The sequence below is a fragment of the Drosophila hydei genome, unplaced genomic scaffold (genome assembly GCF_003285905.1).
Source record: "Drosophila hydei strain 15085-1641.00,03,60 unplaced genomic scaffold, DhydRS2 tig00000379-arrow-arrow-pilon, whole genome shotgun sequence".
NCBI classification, from domain to species: Eukaryota; Metazoa; Arthropoda; class Insecta; order Diptera; family Drosophilidae; genus Drosophila; species Drosophila hydei.
The window spans coordinates 154,941-167,591 of record NW_022045720.1 but is presented as its reverse complement, the minus strand read 5'-3'; the positions used below and the strand labels follow the sequence as shown (position 1 = coordinate 167,591).

The 12,651-nt window shown below is 39.7% G+C and overlaps 1 protein-coding gene across 1 annotated transcript in view; it reads right to left on the bottom strand.

The window, feature by feature from the left end:
* LOC111601616 (irregular chiasm C-roughest protein) overlaps positions 1 to 8,920 on the bottom strand; it is a 51,063-nt gene extending 42,143 nt beyond the window's left edge. The window contains exon 1 of the mRNA XM_023318282.2: positions 8,823 to 8,920. The gene's annotated coding sequence lies outside the window, so the exon portion shown is untranslated. The remainder of the gene's footprint in view (positions 1 to 8,822) is intronic.
* Positions 8,921 to 12,651: the final 3,731 nt, after the last annotated feature.

Sequence of the window (12,651 nt, the reverse complement as noted above, 5' to 3'; positions counted from 1 at the left end):
CGCTCAGACATTGGCAACTAACGACCTTCTATGCGATTCTCATAGTGTGGCGAAACTGCAAAGGAAGAAGCACTAAGGAGGTAGAGAGTGGGAGAGGAGGGAGATAATTGGGGATAATAAGAGAAAGAGAGGAGAGAGAGAGTATGAGAAAATGAGAGTGGAAGACAGACAGAGAGAGAGGGAGCAAGATTTTCGCTGATAAAGAGAGAAAGAAGCAGAATAAGAGATAGAAACTGAGAGAAAAAGTTTAAGAGACAAAGAAGGGGGAAAGAGATAGTGCGAGAGTGAGAGAGTGAGAGAGAGAGTAAATAAGTAAAATAGTATTAAATGCGTGTAAAGAGACACCTAAATAGAGAGCAATAGCGAGAGAGAGTGGGATAGAGAGAGAGAGAGAGAGAGAAAGAGACGGCAGCAGGCAGCTGCCTAGCCACACAACATCTCCCCTTTCTCTGGTCAATCGTTTCCATTTGTCTTCGTACAAATGATCTAATAGCTCGGATCTGTTTGCTGACCGACATTAACGATTTTATTTGTTTGTGTTGATTTTGTTGCTGTTCCATTTGCTCGTGTGCCTGTGCCTGTGTGTGTGTGTGTGCGTTCTTTTTCTTCGTGAGTTTTTGTTTAGTTTCGTGCTGTTCGCATCAAATGAAATGATTTGCCATAATGTGCGCAAAATAAAACATGAGCCGGGCCAAAAGAAAGGAAAAATGGAGTCGCTGCCCGCATCAAACGTGGCCCGAGCTACGCCGTATCTATGACTATCTAACAAGTGTGTGTGTGTGTGTGTAGGTATGCGTGTGTGTGTGGCACGTTTATTTGTATTAGACATGACCGCAAAATGAATGTGGCAAGTCCGTCAAGCCCAGCGACTGCGGGCCCACAGGGCGTGGGGGTGGGCGCTTCGTTGAGAACGTTCACTGATAGCGGCTGCAGCTCAGCTCAGCTCGGCTCGGCTCGTCCGTTGGCCAAAGCGAAAGCAAATAAACGCTTTCGGGCGCAACATAAAAATTTTATATGCAAATGAAGGCAAGAGCAAAAAAAAATAAAAAATAAAAAGCGAAAATAAAAATAAAAATAAAAATAAAAAATAAAGAAAAAAAGATAAATAAAAACGAAAAACCAAAAAAACAACAACATAAAAAAGTCAACAAATATTTTGCTCAATTTCTGTTGTGGATTTCTCTGCTCTGCTCTGCTCTGCTCTTCCTCTTGCTCTTTGTTGTTGCTTTTTCTGTTTGCTTCCTTGGCTGCGGCACTCAGGTGAAATGGCCAAGCGGTCGCCGCGCTGAGCCGCAGCGAGAGTTGCCTGCGCTCAAGCGAAACAGGGGCAAGGGGGCGGCCGGTCGTACGGCGTGTCCGGAGTCTGTGTCCTTTAGCCCAGGATGTGAACGAAAATTTGGTATTCGTGACTGCGACTGCAAATGCGACGCTCAGCCCGTGACTGGGCCTATGAATTGAATTATTAAGTAGTGTGTGTGCCAGCGTGTGTGTGTGTGGGAGGGGGGGGAGTGGCAGTAGGCGTAACACATTGAGCAGGTCATTCGAATGCGCGGCACAAAGAAAAGCAGACGATGCTATATGACCGAAAGGAAGTGGCCGCAGGGGGGAGTTCAAGTGGCAGCAGTTGCTAGTGGGTGGTTGGTGTGTCAGTTCATAGGTCACACATCAATGCGCAGCGCTTCAAAATTTGACTGTCCTCAGCAGCTCCATTCAAGGCGAAAACAATGCGCGAATGGCTTGACTGAAGAAGCAACAACAACAACAACAACAACAACAATTAGAGCCACCTCGTCTGAGTGCAAGTGCAAAGCGAACTTCAAAGCAACATAAACGCTGGCGTTTTGCACGCGACTTTAAACGCTGGAAACTATCAAAACATATAGAAACAATGTTGGGCTCCAAATATCCTAGCTTTAGAAACCTTTTCAAATAAAGAATGCAAAAAAATTTAGTTTCTCTCACTTGTTCGGGGAGCAAACCTTAAATTCGTGGCAATGAAGCTTGCGGCTAAAAAAACAGTGAAATACAAGCGAGGCGGGTAAGAACGACTAACGAATACTCTGCCCACTGTGTCGAGCTGCTGCTGAAAATATTTTGAGGCCTTTTTCATAGCATAAAAAAAGCATAAGTGAAAGCATAAGTGCTGGTTGACGCATTGTAAAGTTTATCGAAGCTTGTTTTCAATGAGTGATCGATAAATTATCGACAATATAGTGTAAGCTTGAACAGCGTCTAGCGTAGAGGTATTTGCATTTAAATATTAAAGTCTCCAGCTGTTGTAAAATTATCGATAGTTATCGAAAAGTTATCGATAAAAAATATGAACATTCACTGAGTCCATTATAGAGATGTATACATTTGAAAATTGAAGCATACAGCTGTTGTAAAATGATCGATAGTTATCGAAAAGTTATCGATAAAAAATATGAGCCTTTACTGCATCCAGTATACTAAAAATTTACATATATACATTAGAAAATGTAAGCTTCCAACTGTTGTAAAATTACCGATAGTTATCGAAGACTTATCGAAATAAATGACAAACTTGACATAGAGGAGTATACATATCAAATTTGCAGTCAAGGCTGTATCGATTCGGCTCGTCGAGCTGATCAACTACATGTGACATATATAATTTATGGGGTCTATCACGCCCCCAACTGTCCCTGTTACACAAAATTACACAAAGTCATTATAGCCAGAATAATCATTTGCAATGCTTTTTGAACTAAGGCTAAGCTATTTATATATATATATGTATATGTATATGTATAAATAAATATATATGTATATATATATATATATATATATATATATATATATATATATATATAAATGTATTGAAATAGCTTAGCCTCTGTATATATCTATCTATATCTTTGTATGTATGCATATATATGCCCATATTGAATCGATATCTCTGACCTTTCATTTTATTTGCTGTCCACTTAACTCTTGTGGTGTCTTTCGCCTGTTCTACAAATGTGATTAGCGCAGGGGCTCAACGAAGTTTATATCAGATTTGGTTTCAGCTGTTTCATTAGCAGCTAATTGCAGTCAACGAAAGTTCTTTCCTATACAAACGATTAAGTGTGGGTGTGTGCGTGTGTGTTTAGATGTGTGTGCATATTCCCATTTCCATCTATCAAATGCATAAACACTTAGCATAATAATCAATCAAAAGGACTTGGACACCACAGCCAAGAAAGTAACCAAAAGTTTGCGACTGTGTGTGTGTATTTCATAAGCACAAATACACACACACACTCACACACATGTCAAGTTGTGTGTTATAATTTTGCATTCCCAACTGATTTGCCACACACACTCACACACACATCCTACCCCACACACACACGCATGTGTATTTACACTCCTTTTGCTGCTTGACACCTGCTTTGCCCAACTAGCTAAGTGTGGGCGCTACACAGCAAAACTCATTTGTTATTGTTGCAGCTCTCAGCGGGCATTTTTCTTAAACACTTTAACTTCTCTTTGGGGCATATACGCTTGGGCAGCTCCACATGCAACCGCTGCGGAAAGCTTGAGAAGTCATGTATAGGCATAATTGAAGATGTTTCTTCAACTTCGCGGATAATTCAGATTAATATATTTGCCTACTACTGAAGCTTGACCTATTCACACTAGAAGCTATTTTTATTCTATTTTCTTTTTATTTATTTTTTAACATTTATTATTTTGTATGTAACTTTATTTTATATTTTTTTGTATTCATTTTTTTTATATATAAATAATTTTAAGCTTTTTTTAGTAGTATTTGATTTGAGTCTTTTCTGTTTTTTTTTTTCAATAATTTAGGGTATTCTGTAGTCGTTCAAGCGCAGTTAATTAATATTTTGCTCTTTAATATTTTTGTTTTGAAATTGACATGAAATTTTAATGGGATAATTTTATTTTTTTACTGACTTCGTCTCTCTCTCACTCTCTCTTTTCTACATAGCTGCTTCCTTTCTCTGTCTGCCGCTGTTTTTTTTTTGTGCTTGGCTTTGTGCTTTTTTAGATTAGAAAAGTTTGTCGTCGTGTTGTTGTTTCGCTTTGCTTGGCTTCACATTGTTTATATGGCCAACGCGCCTATGCAGCAGCAAAACTTGCTGAAGAGCAACCGACCTATGCCACAATATACATGCATATATATATATATATATATATATATATATATAAATATATATATATATATAAATACATATATATATAAATATATATATATATATAAATATATATACAGTTAGTGACATATAGGCGCTATATACAGTAGCGAAAGTTTTGGTCAGCCTGCAACGAGGGACTTTGTCTACTTCAGCTGCAACTTTAAAAAACTATGCGTCGGGCTGCTGGGCAGTGGGCGTGGCAGCACTCTTATAGCATACACTATAGTCCTTAAATATATATATGTATACCTTTAAGTATAACTCAAGATTTGCGACTTTAGCGTTTGCAACTTTTTGCACTCAAGTGCGCAGCTTAGAACTGAAATTTGAGTTTGCGGCAAATTATTTGCTTAGTGCATCGAATAGTTAGTTGGCCAGGCTAAAGAGGGAGCAAGAGAAAGAGGGAGGCAGCGGGATAGAACCAGAATTAGAGCTAACTTGCTCAAATACTTAAATAGGTTGAACTCATGAATTTGCTGCCATTTAAATATAAACTGAAATATAAAGTTAAAAACATAAAATTATAATAATAATAATAATAATAATACTATTGCTTTAACTAATTTATATCCCTAATCTACGAATATTTGAATTAGTATAAAATGTTCCCACTAAATTGTCAACACGAACAGTTTGCCCAAAATTTAAGAAATAGACATTTTAAGACAGACAAGCAACCAAACTGCCCTTCCACTTTCATGCTCTGCTTTTGAGGCTGGCCCACAACTAAAGCAATGCTTACCTAGCTATAAGGGAAAGGCGTAGGGCAGGAGTGGTGAGGTAGGTAGAGAAGTTCTGGCATCAAGTGTAGCTGGCTTTACAATCAACTGCCAGCTGCCTGGCATTTTCTATTTCAGCTCTCGTTTTTATTTTTATATTCAACTCTCTTTTGGCTAGGCACTGGCTATCGCTGTTTCGCTCGCACTTGTCTAACTCACTTGTTTAGCTCTTTGTCGCTGCTTTAATGCGCCTTTTGCTCAGGCTCGCACCGTTAGTTAGCATTGCATTGTGTTGTGTCCGCCATTTTTCCCATTCCTTTTTTTCAATTTTAGCACAATGCACATGCCATCCCGCTCGCTCGTTCGCCATGTCTGCATGTTTGCTGTTTTCGTTGAGTTGGCGCGGCGCGACGCGGCTCGTCTGCTTTGACAAAAGTTTTTTGCGCTAGTTTCTTGCCTTTTATTTGCTTCACACGCGGCGCCTTTAGTTTGTGCTTTTCTACTTACGCCCGAATACCAAATAAAAAAACAGCAAGAAAACAAAAATCAAACAAAAAATATTAAAACATGCCAATATTTCTTATGACAAGCCATAGATACCCTGGTAAAGATAAACAAAATTTATGAATATACAGTTAACTTACGGCCGTTGCAACTACATCTAATGTCGACCACAAGTGTCGTGATATATATTTCTGATTTGACAGACAGCTGAAAGTCAATTTAATTTTCGCTTCACATCCCTGCGTGACACGCTGCCTGTCAAAACGAAAATAGCCTACGCGAGGCGTAGAGCAAGTGAGCGTCAGAGACAAAGGGAGCGTGAGCGAGAGAGCAGAGAGGTAAAGGACAGACGAGCGAAAAGTAGGTAAAAAAAAAATAAAAACTTTTTGGCCACCTACATTTTGCTGTTCGCATTTCGTTTTGATGTTATTGTTGTTGCTGCTTTTTGGCCAATTTCCGGTAATTCAGTTTTATGCAGGAACTTTTTGCGTTTGTATTTTTATATAAATAAATATGCTGCCAACGGCAAATGGCGATGCTCAGCGCCCGACAGATCGCAAGGAGTCCAAGGTCAGCTATAGCACACATACAGGCTACTCTCTCTCTCTCTCTCTCTCTCTCGCTCACGCTCATTGTGTATATGTGTGTGTGAGTGTGGCGCACTTTAAATCGTTGAGGCTATGGCAAAAGTTTTGCCATTCGCGCTGCTTGGCCAAATATAGCAACAAATGATGAGCGTTATTTATGCTTTGCTTGTCTGTCTCTCTCACTCTCTTCCTTTTCCTTTGTATGTGTGTATGTGTGTGTGTGTGTGTGCTAGCTTCTTGTTGGGCACTTGGTTTATGTGGCTCCATAATTGACTTTGATAATTTTCACTCATTGTTGCCTTAGTTACCCTGCTACAAAAACATCAACTGACAGTCGAACGCAACAGATTCAAATTCTCTGTTAATTTGATTAGAAAAGTTTTTTGGCGCGTTCACATTATTATTATTGTTATCATCATTATTGGCATTATTATTATGATTATTGGACTCGGAGCGCGTTCCACATTACAGCGTTCCCCTACGGCTGTTTACAGTATTTAATTAAGCGCATTGCGTTTCGTTTGCAGTTCATTTGCTGCAGTTTCACAAGCACTGGGCAATTGAAAAGCCACTGGAATATTGAATTGGCTGACACTAAGCCACGCTTTTGGCTGCACTTCTGCTGTTTGGCATGAATTGAGCATAGTTGATTAACATCTACAGTTTTAGAGCCACAACAGGTTTTCTATGCACTGCTGCAGCTTTGCAGGCAACTGTTTTAGACTTAAAGTTGCAGAGCCATTGTCGATCACAGCGAGCACTGCTTAAGCCATACAGTTTTATATGAATTGGCCAGGCAATTGCAGTTTGAGCCGCACTTTGGGTTGAGCTTGAGAATCTGACCAATCTGGCCATTTGGCTTAAGTCTTAGTTTAAGGAAATTTTGAAAGTTATTTGGAAAATATAAAAATACAAAATGCAATATATATTTATATATATATATATTTACCGTTGCCCAGTTATACAGCATTGTTAAAAAAATAGTAGTGAGAATGAGAAAATGCAAAAAGTAAAATTTAGTGATAAGCTCAATGTTTCGAAAATATTTTGAAGCGAATATTGAGATAAACTTAGTTTATTATTAATTTAATTAAAAATTAAATTAATTTCATTAAATTTAAATGTTAGGCAAACTTAAAAATTTGTGCAGAAAAATGCTAAAAGTTTGGTTGTTCATAAAAATAGTAGTGAACTGAAAAAGTAACTATTTAAGTCGAACTTTATATATTATATTTAATACATTGTTTTAGTCGAATACTTCGTATCTATATATATGTATCTGCTTCTGTGTCTGACAGCGAAGTGTTTCGCCAGTTGAAGCAGATTTTCCCCAGAATTTTTGTATTTTCTGTTTTTTTGTTGAGGTTTCGCAATTTGGCTGTGGCGCCCAGCCACGCCCACTTTGATAAGCTATCGCCGCTTTGATGTGGCTCAGAGCGCGAGCAAGACGAAGAGGCAGATGGGTTACCAGAGTGAGAGAGAGAGATCGAAAGAGAGGTAGCTAAGCACCCAGATTTTCGGCATTCAAATTAGAATCATATATAGTCCAATTTGAAGCCAATTAGCTTTCGGGTTAAAAGTTGAATGAGAAAAGAATTTCATTTGAAATAAAAGCAACGCCATAAAGAAGTATCTGAGGGAAATATCAGATATATAATATGTATGATTAAGATTCTTAGTCCAATCAGAAAATTATATAATAACAAAGAGGAATGTAGCAAATTAATAAAAGCAAAAAACCAATTTCCAATAAGACCGCGTATATAAATGCAAAAGGAACTGATACTTGGCTAAAACGAAAGGATGTTCCAATTAGGACAAATATAATTAACTCACAACTGTCCAACTGGCATTAATATCAGTTTGATCCATAAAGAAGAATATTTTTAATTGATTTAATATTAAAAAAGGGTTATAAAATTCAATTCAATAATTCCAATTAAACTCATACAGCAAATATAAATTAGAATTTAATTAAAATTATTAAATTAAATGATTAAACTTTACTAGTTGAATTTACTTAGACACAGCAAGTTGGGCACGAGTAAAATAGCTGAAATATGATATAATTCTAATAAGACATTTGACTTGCACATAACAAGAAAACAATTCGGATTGGAATTAACTTCAATACGGAAATGACACAATATTTGAATTAGAGAGAAATCTAAGATTTTAATTGGAGCCAAACACTTAATAACAAATATTGTTAATTGGAACAAATTTAGTTAAATTTCAAATGCAATTCATAACTTTCTTATACGAATTATGCACTCCAAGTGGATTTATTACATTATTTAGACAAATATTCTAATCTAGCTCAAGCCGTGCTCCAATTAGCATTGTAAATACACAAAAAACGCGTTTACTAACTGCCAGTTAATCCAATTAGATAATTGCCTGGCAACAATAGCATCCCAATTGGAATGCTGCAGAAATTAACGCCAAACGCTGCCTGAGCTGAACAATTAATTGCACACAGAGCGAGACAGACGGAGAGAGAGAGAGCGAGACAGAAAGAGTTATGGCCATATCATATCGATATGCAATTGGAATAATTCCTGTTAGAAGCGGCCGGTTAAACCTTTTGTTGGTTGGCTCAATGCAAATGTCATTAAAATTGCAAGCGTCCACTGCAAATGCGGCTTAAATGCTGGCCAATTGGCCAAGTGTACTCACACACACATGCCTGCGTGCGTGTGTGTGTGTGTGCTTGACCGCTTAAGCTAAAATTGTAGCATACTTAGCAGCGCTGCCGCGCTCGCCCCCTCTCTTTCACTCCTTCGCGCTTGTCACTTTGCACTTTAGTCTGTCTTAACTGTACATATATATAAATAACTTACCATAAAGAAAATGTCCACACTGCTGCAGCAGCCGCGAAAAGCTTTGCAGCTCAGGCACAACAAAAAAATTTGCACCCAAAAAAAAAAACTGTTTGTTGTTGTTGTTGTTGCGGCCTTGGGCCTGGCCAGCGGCTTGTGTTCGAGTTTTGTATTGAAACGGGTTTTCCTTGAAGTTATAAACTTGTTGTTGTCGCCTCAGATTTGTTGCAGGTGCAGCTTGTGTCTTGTGGACCGGTTGCACAGGAAGCTGCACGCACACACACACGCACAAGAACAAAAAATTTATATATTTTAATGTTTGTTTGCAGAAAGAAACAAACAAATTGACTGCGTTTGCACTTGGTTTATATTTATATATTTTTTAAAAATTTTTTATATTTTTGTAAAATTTTTAAAATTTTCTTACATTTTTTTATGTTTAATTTTGTAACTTTTAGTTATTTGAACCTACGACAACAGTAAAAAAAATGTGTAAAAAAAATGCTAAATGAAATTGAAGTCCTTTTAAACATATTCCATCTTTATATATATATGTATTATAGATCGCTCGATTAGTTGTCACTTAACGGTTATATTTGTGCGTTATTTATTCCGGGCGCTCGTTGTTAACAGTACACACAAACACACACACGCGCGCGCCCACATATACAGACTCAAACACACACACAGGGGGAACGATAGCAGCGATAGTGCGAGCGGGATAGAGCGATAGAGAGTGTCCGTTTGGCTTGCTGGCGCAACGACTGTTTGCTAACACGGCGGAACACGTACTAAAACTTGTTTCATGCGCTTCGCCATGTCCAACGCCAACGATGGCGGCAGCGCCAGCCGACAGCGACAGCGACAGCGATGCCAGCGTTAACAGCAGCAGCAGCAACGAATGGCACGCGCAGCGCAGCGCATTGGCATTGCAATACACCAACTGGAAAAGTGTTCCCAGCGCCAAACGCTGTGGGACGCCACAGTCGCGTGCTGCTGCTGCTACCGCTGCTGCTGCTGTCGCATTGTCGCTCTCAGTGTGTGTACTAAAAATTGTACACGAAGCATAACGATGCGACGCAGCAGGCAAACGAGCGAACTAAGGCGAACGATACGATTCCTTTTGAAATTCAGGTCGTTGTCTTCGTGGCCTCGTGCTCTTGTGCTCTCGTGCTCTCGTACACTCGTGTGCGCGCTGTCGCCGACAGCACCTTGTTTGCAGTCGCTGCAGCGTCTGTTAAGGATAACATACGCTGCTTTGGCGCTGGCGCTGGCCCTAACAGCAGCGCGACTTTATAAATATCAACAGCAACGCGGGCAGGCTTAAGTGATATTATACACAAGCATAAATTAGCTCAGCACACCCGCGTCTTTGCTCTTGATTGGTGGGCAGCAGATGCGATAGCAGCCGGAAGCAACAGAAATGACAGCAACAGCGGCTACCTTTGCCCCCACCCCCTCCTCCTCCTTTTCACTGCTGAGCAGGGGAATGGGCAGGGGAAGGTGGCCATCGATGGTCGATCGCACCTGCGAAAGTGTTATATGGGAATGGGAACAGTAAATGCAATTGGCACAGTGACTAAAAGTGAAGAAAAGAGACAGAGAGAGAGAACAGCTGACTTAAGATGAAGCTCATTAGGGTCACTTGAAAAGTTCTTCTTTGCAATAAACTGAAATTAAAAAATATCAATAACAATTAATAAAACAAAATATAGAATTCAGTTAGCTGCGATCACTTACGTAATACACATTGCTTGTTCACAGTGTGATGATGCACATCATCTGTGCTACGACAATCAGGCTACGACACCTATGATCATTCACTGCGACCCTCTCACTTAGATCAACTCAACAAGTTCCAAGAGCTTCCAGAGTTTCATTGTAATCACACTAGCTTGAGTTCCTATTGTGACTGTGACTCCCCGTGATCATTCACACTCGCAGCGAATGATCGCCGTATGTTTTTTCACTGGCCCAGTGACTGATTCACACAACGGTGACGCAGCACATGGAGAGACGCCCTCAAATCGGTTCGAGGAACGATTGACAATGCAACATGGGATCGTCATTGTTGTTGTTGTTAAATTTACTGATTGTGAATGAGGTTAAAAATTTGAATAAAATGCGCATGCAAAAATTGGCACAGAGTGCTGAGAGCGCAATGATAATAAAAAAAGAGCCAAGAATAAGAAAACGCAGCACCAAGAACGAAAGCAAACAATAACAAGAAGTAGAAGAAGAGAAAGAAGAAGAAGACGCGCACGAAGAAGAGTCAGCAGCAATAACAATAACAATAACAACGGCAAACAGTTGCCGCCTCATAATTAAAACGCTTCGAGTGGCCCAGAATGCAAGAGTAAAATGAGCTGCTCGACTTCCAGTTTGCTACATTGGAAACTCCCGTTCAGGTTTCCATGTGCAAATTGTTTTCATGCCCAAATTGTTTGAGGGCCAAACGAAATTTATGAGCAACGCCCCCTAAAAGCAACGAGGGTCGCCCATACAGATGCCCGCTCAATATGAATTGCCTTGCCAGGCGGCGTATGTATGCATGCGCATATGTGAGTGCCGATGCGGCGTTGTGACAGACAAATGTCAATAGTATCTTGGGCGCAGCAGCGATGTTCCACAATGTTCCTATTTCCCCATTCCCACACATCATTCTCCCATTCTACCATTCCCTTTGCTGTTGGCAGCAACAAGAGCTGAGCCGTAGCCGCCCATCAACGACAAATCAATGACGACGACACATGTTGGACATGCAACAACAACAACAACAAGTTGAAAGAAACTGAAACTGAGTGGCAGACGAGGCAACTGCCGCAGATTGAAATTGAGGCAGAGCAACAAGAACAACAACAAGAACAGCAACAATGAAAGCATTTAAGCATTTGGAAGCAATTACCACAGCAATGAAGCATTGAATGAATGGGAATGAATCCAGCAGAATGCACAGCACACGTGTGTGCCGTGTGTGTGTGTGTGAGTGTGTGTGAGTTGGTGTGATCAGTCCAGCGCCTTAATAGGAATTTATGTGCATTTTTCCAGGGATTGGGATTACTTACTTAGCAGCAGCCGTTGACGAACACGAAGACACAAAGACGAAGGTTGAAGCTGTCTTCGGCGGAAACACGAGACGCTTCCAATGCCAATGAGCCGAAACGATAAGCCAGCCGAGTGAGCTAGTTTCGTGTAGAGCAGTGCAATATAGAGATAGAAAGAGAGAAAGAGAGGCAACGCTTAAAAAGATTGCCGTTTGGCCGCAGTTGATGACAACGTTGCGTGGTGGCTGCTTCCGCGCGCTGTCAAAACGGAAGCGCCAAAAGCCGCCAGCGAATGTCGCTTCCAATGAAACGTGTCTCTTTTTCGACTTTTCGATCGTTCAAGATAGAGCGAGAACGGGAGTGCAGGGGTGACATGGAACTAGAGAGAGTGACAGGCAGTGAGAGTGAGATCGTCAGCGTGTGCTCTAATTGCTGTACTTTAAAAAATTTTGTGAATGCGCGCTTTGAGCTAAAACAATTTATGCTCTCTACACGCACAAATATACTAAGCAGGCATATTTTTTCAATATTAATATGTTTGACTTAAATAAAAATAATAAAAACAAAAATATTAGTTCCAAGAATATAATTTATAAATGTATTTGAATATATACAAATATATTTTATATGTAAAATGAGTTTTGATTTTGATGTAAATTAACCTAAAACTAGCTTTGTTAGTAAATAAACTTTGATCAACATATGCGCTCCTAGGGTATTACGCTGTCGATCACTTGTTGCCTATTTCAGTTTTTGGGCATATTTTACATTGGGGCGCTTCTGCTGCCGATGTTGTTGTTGTAACT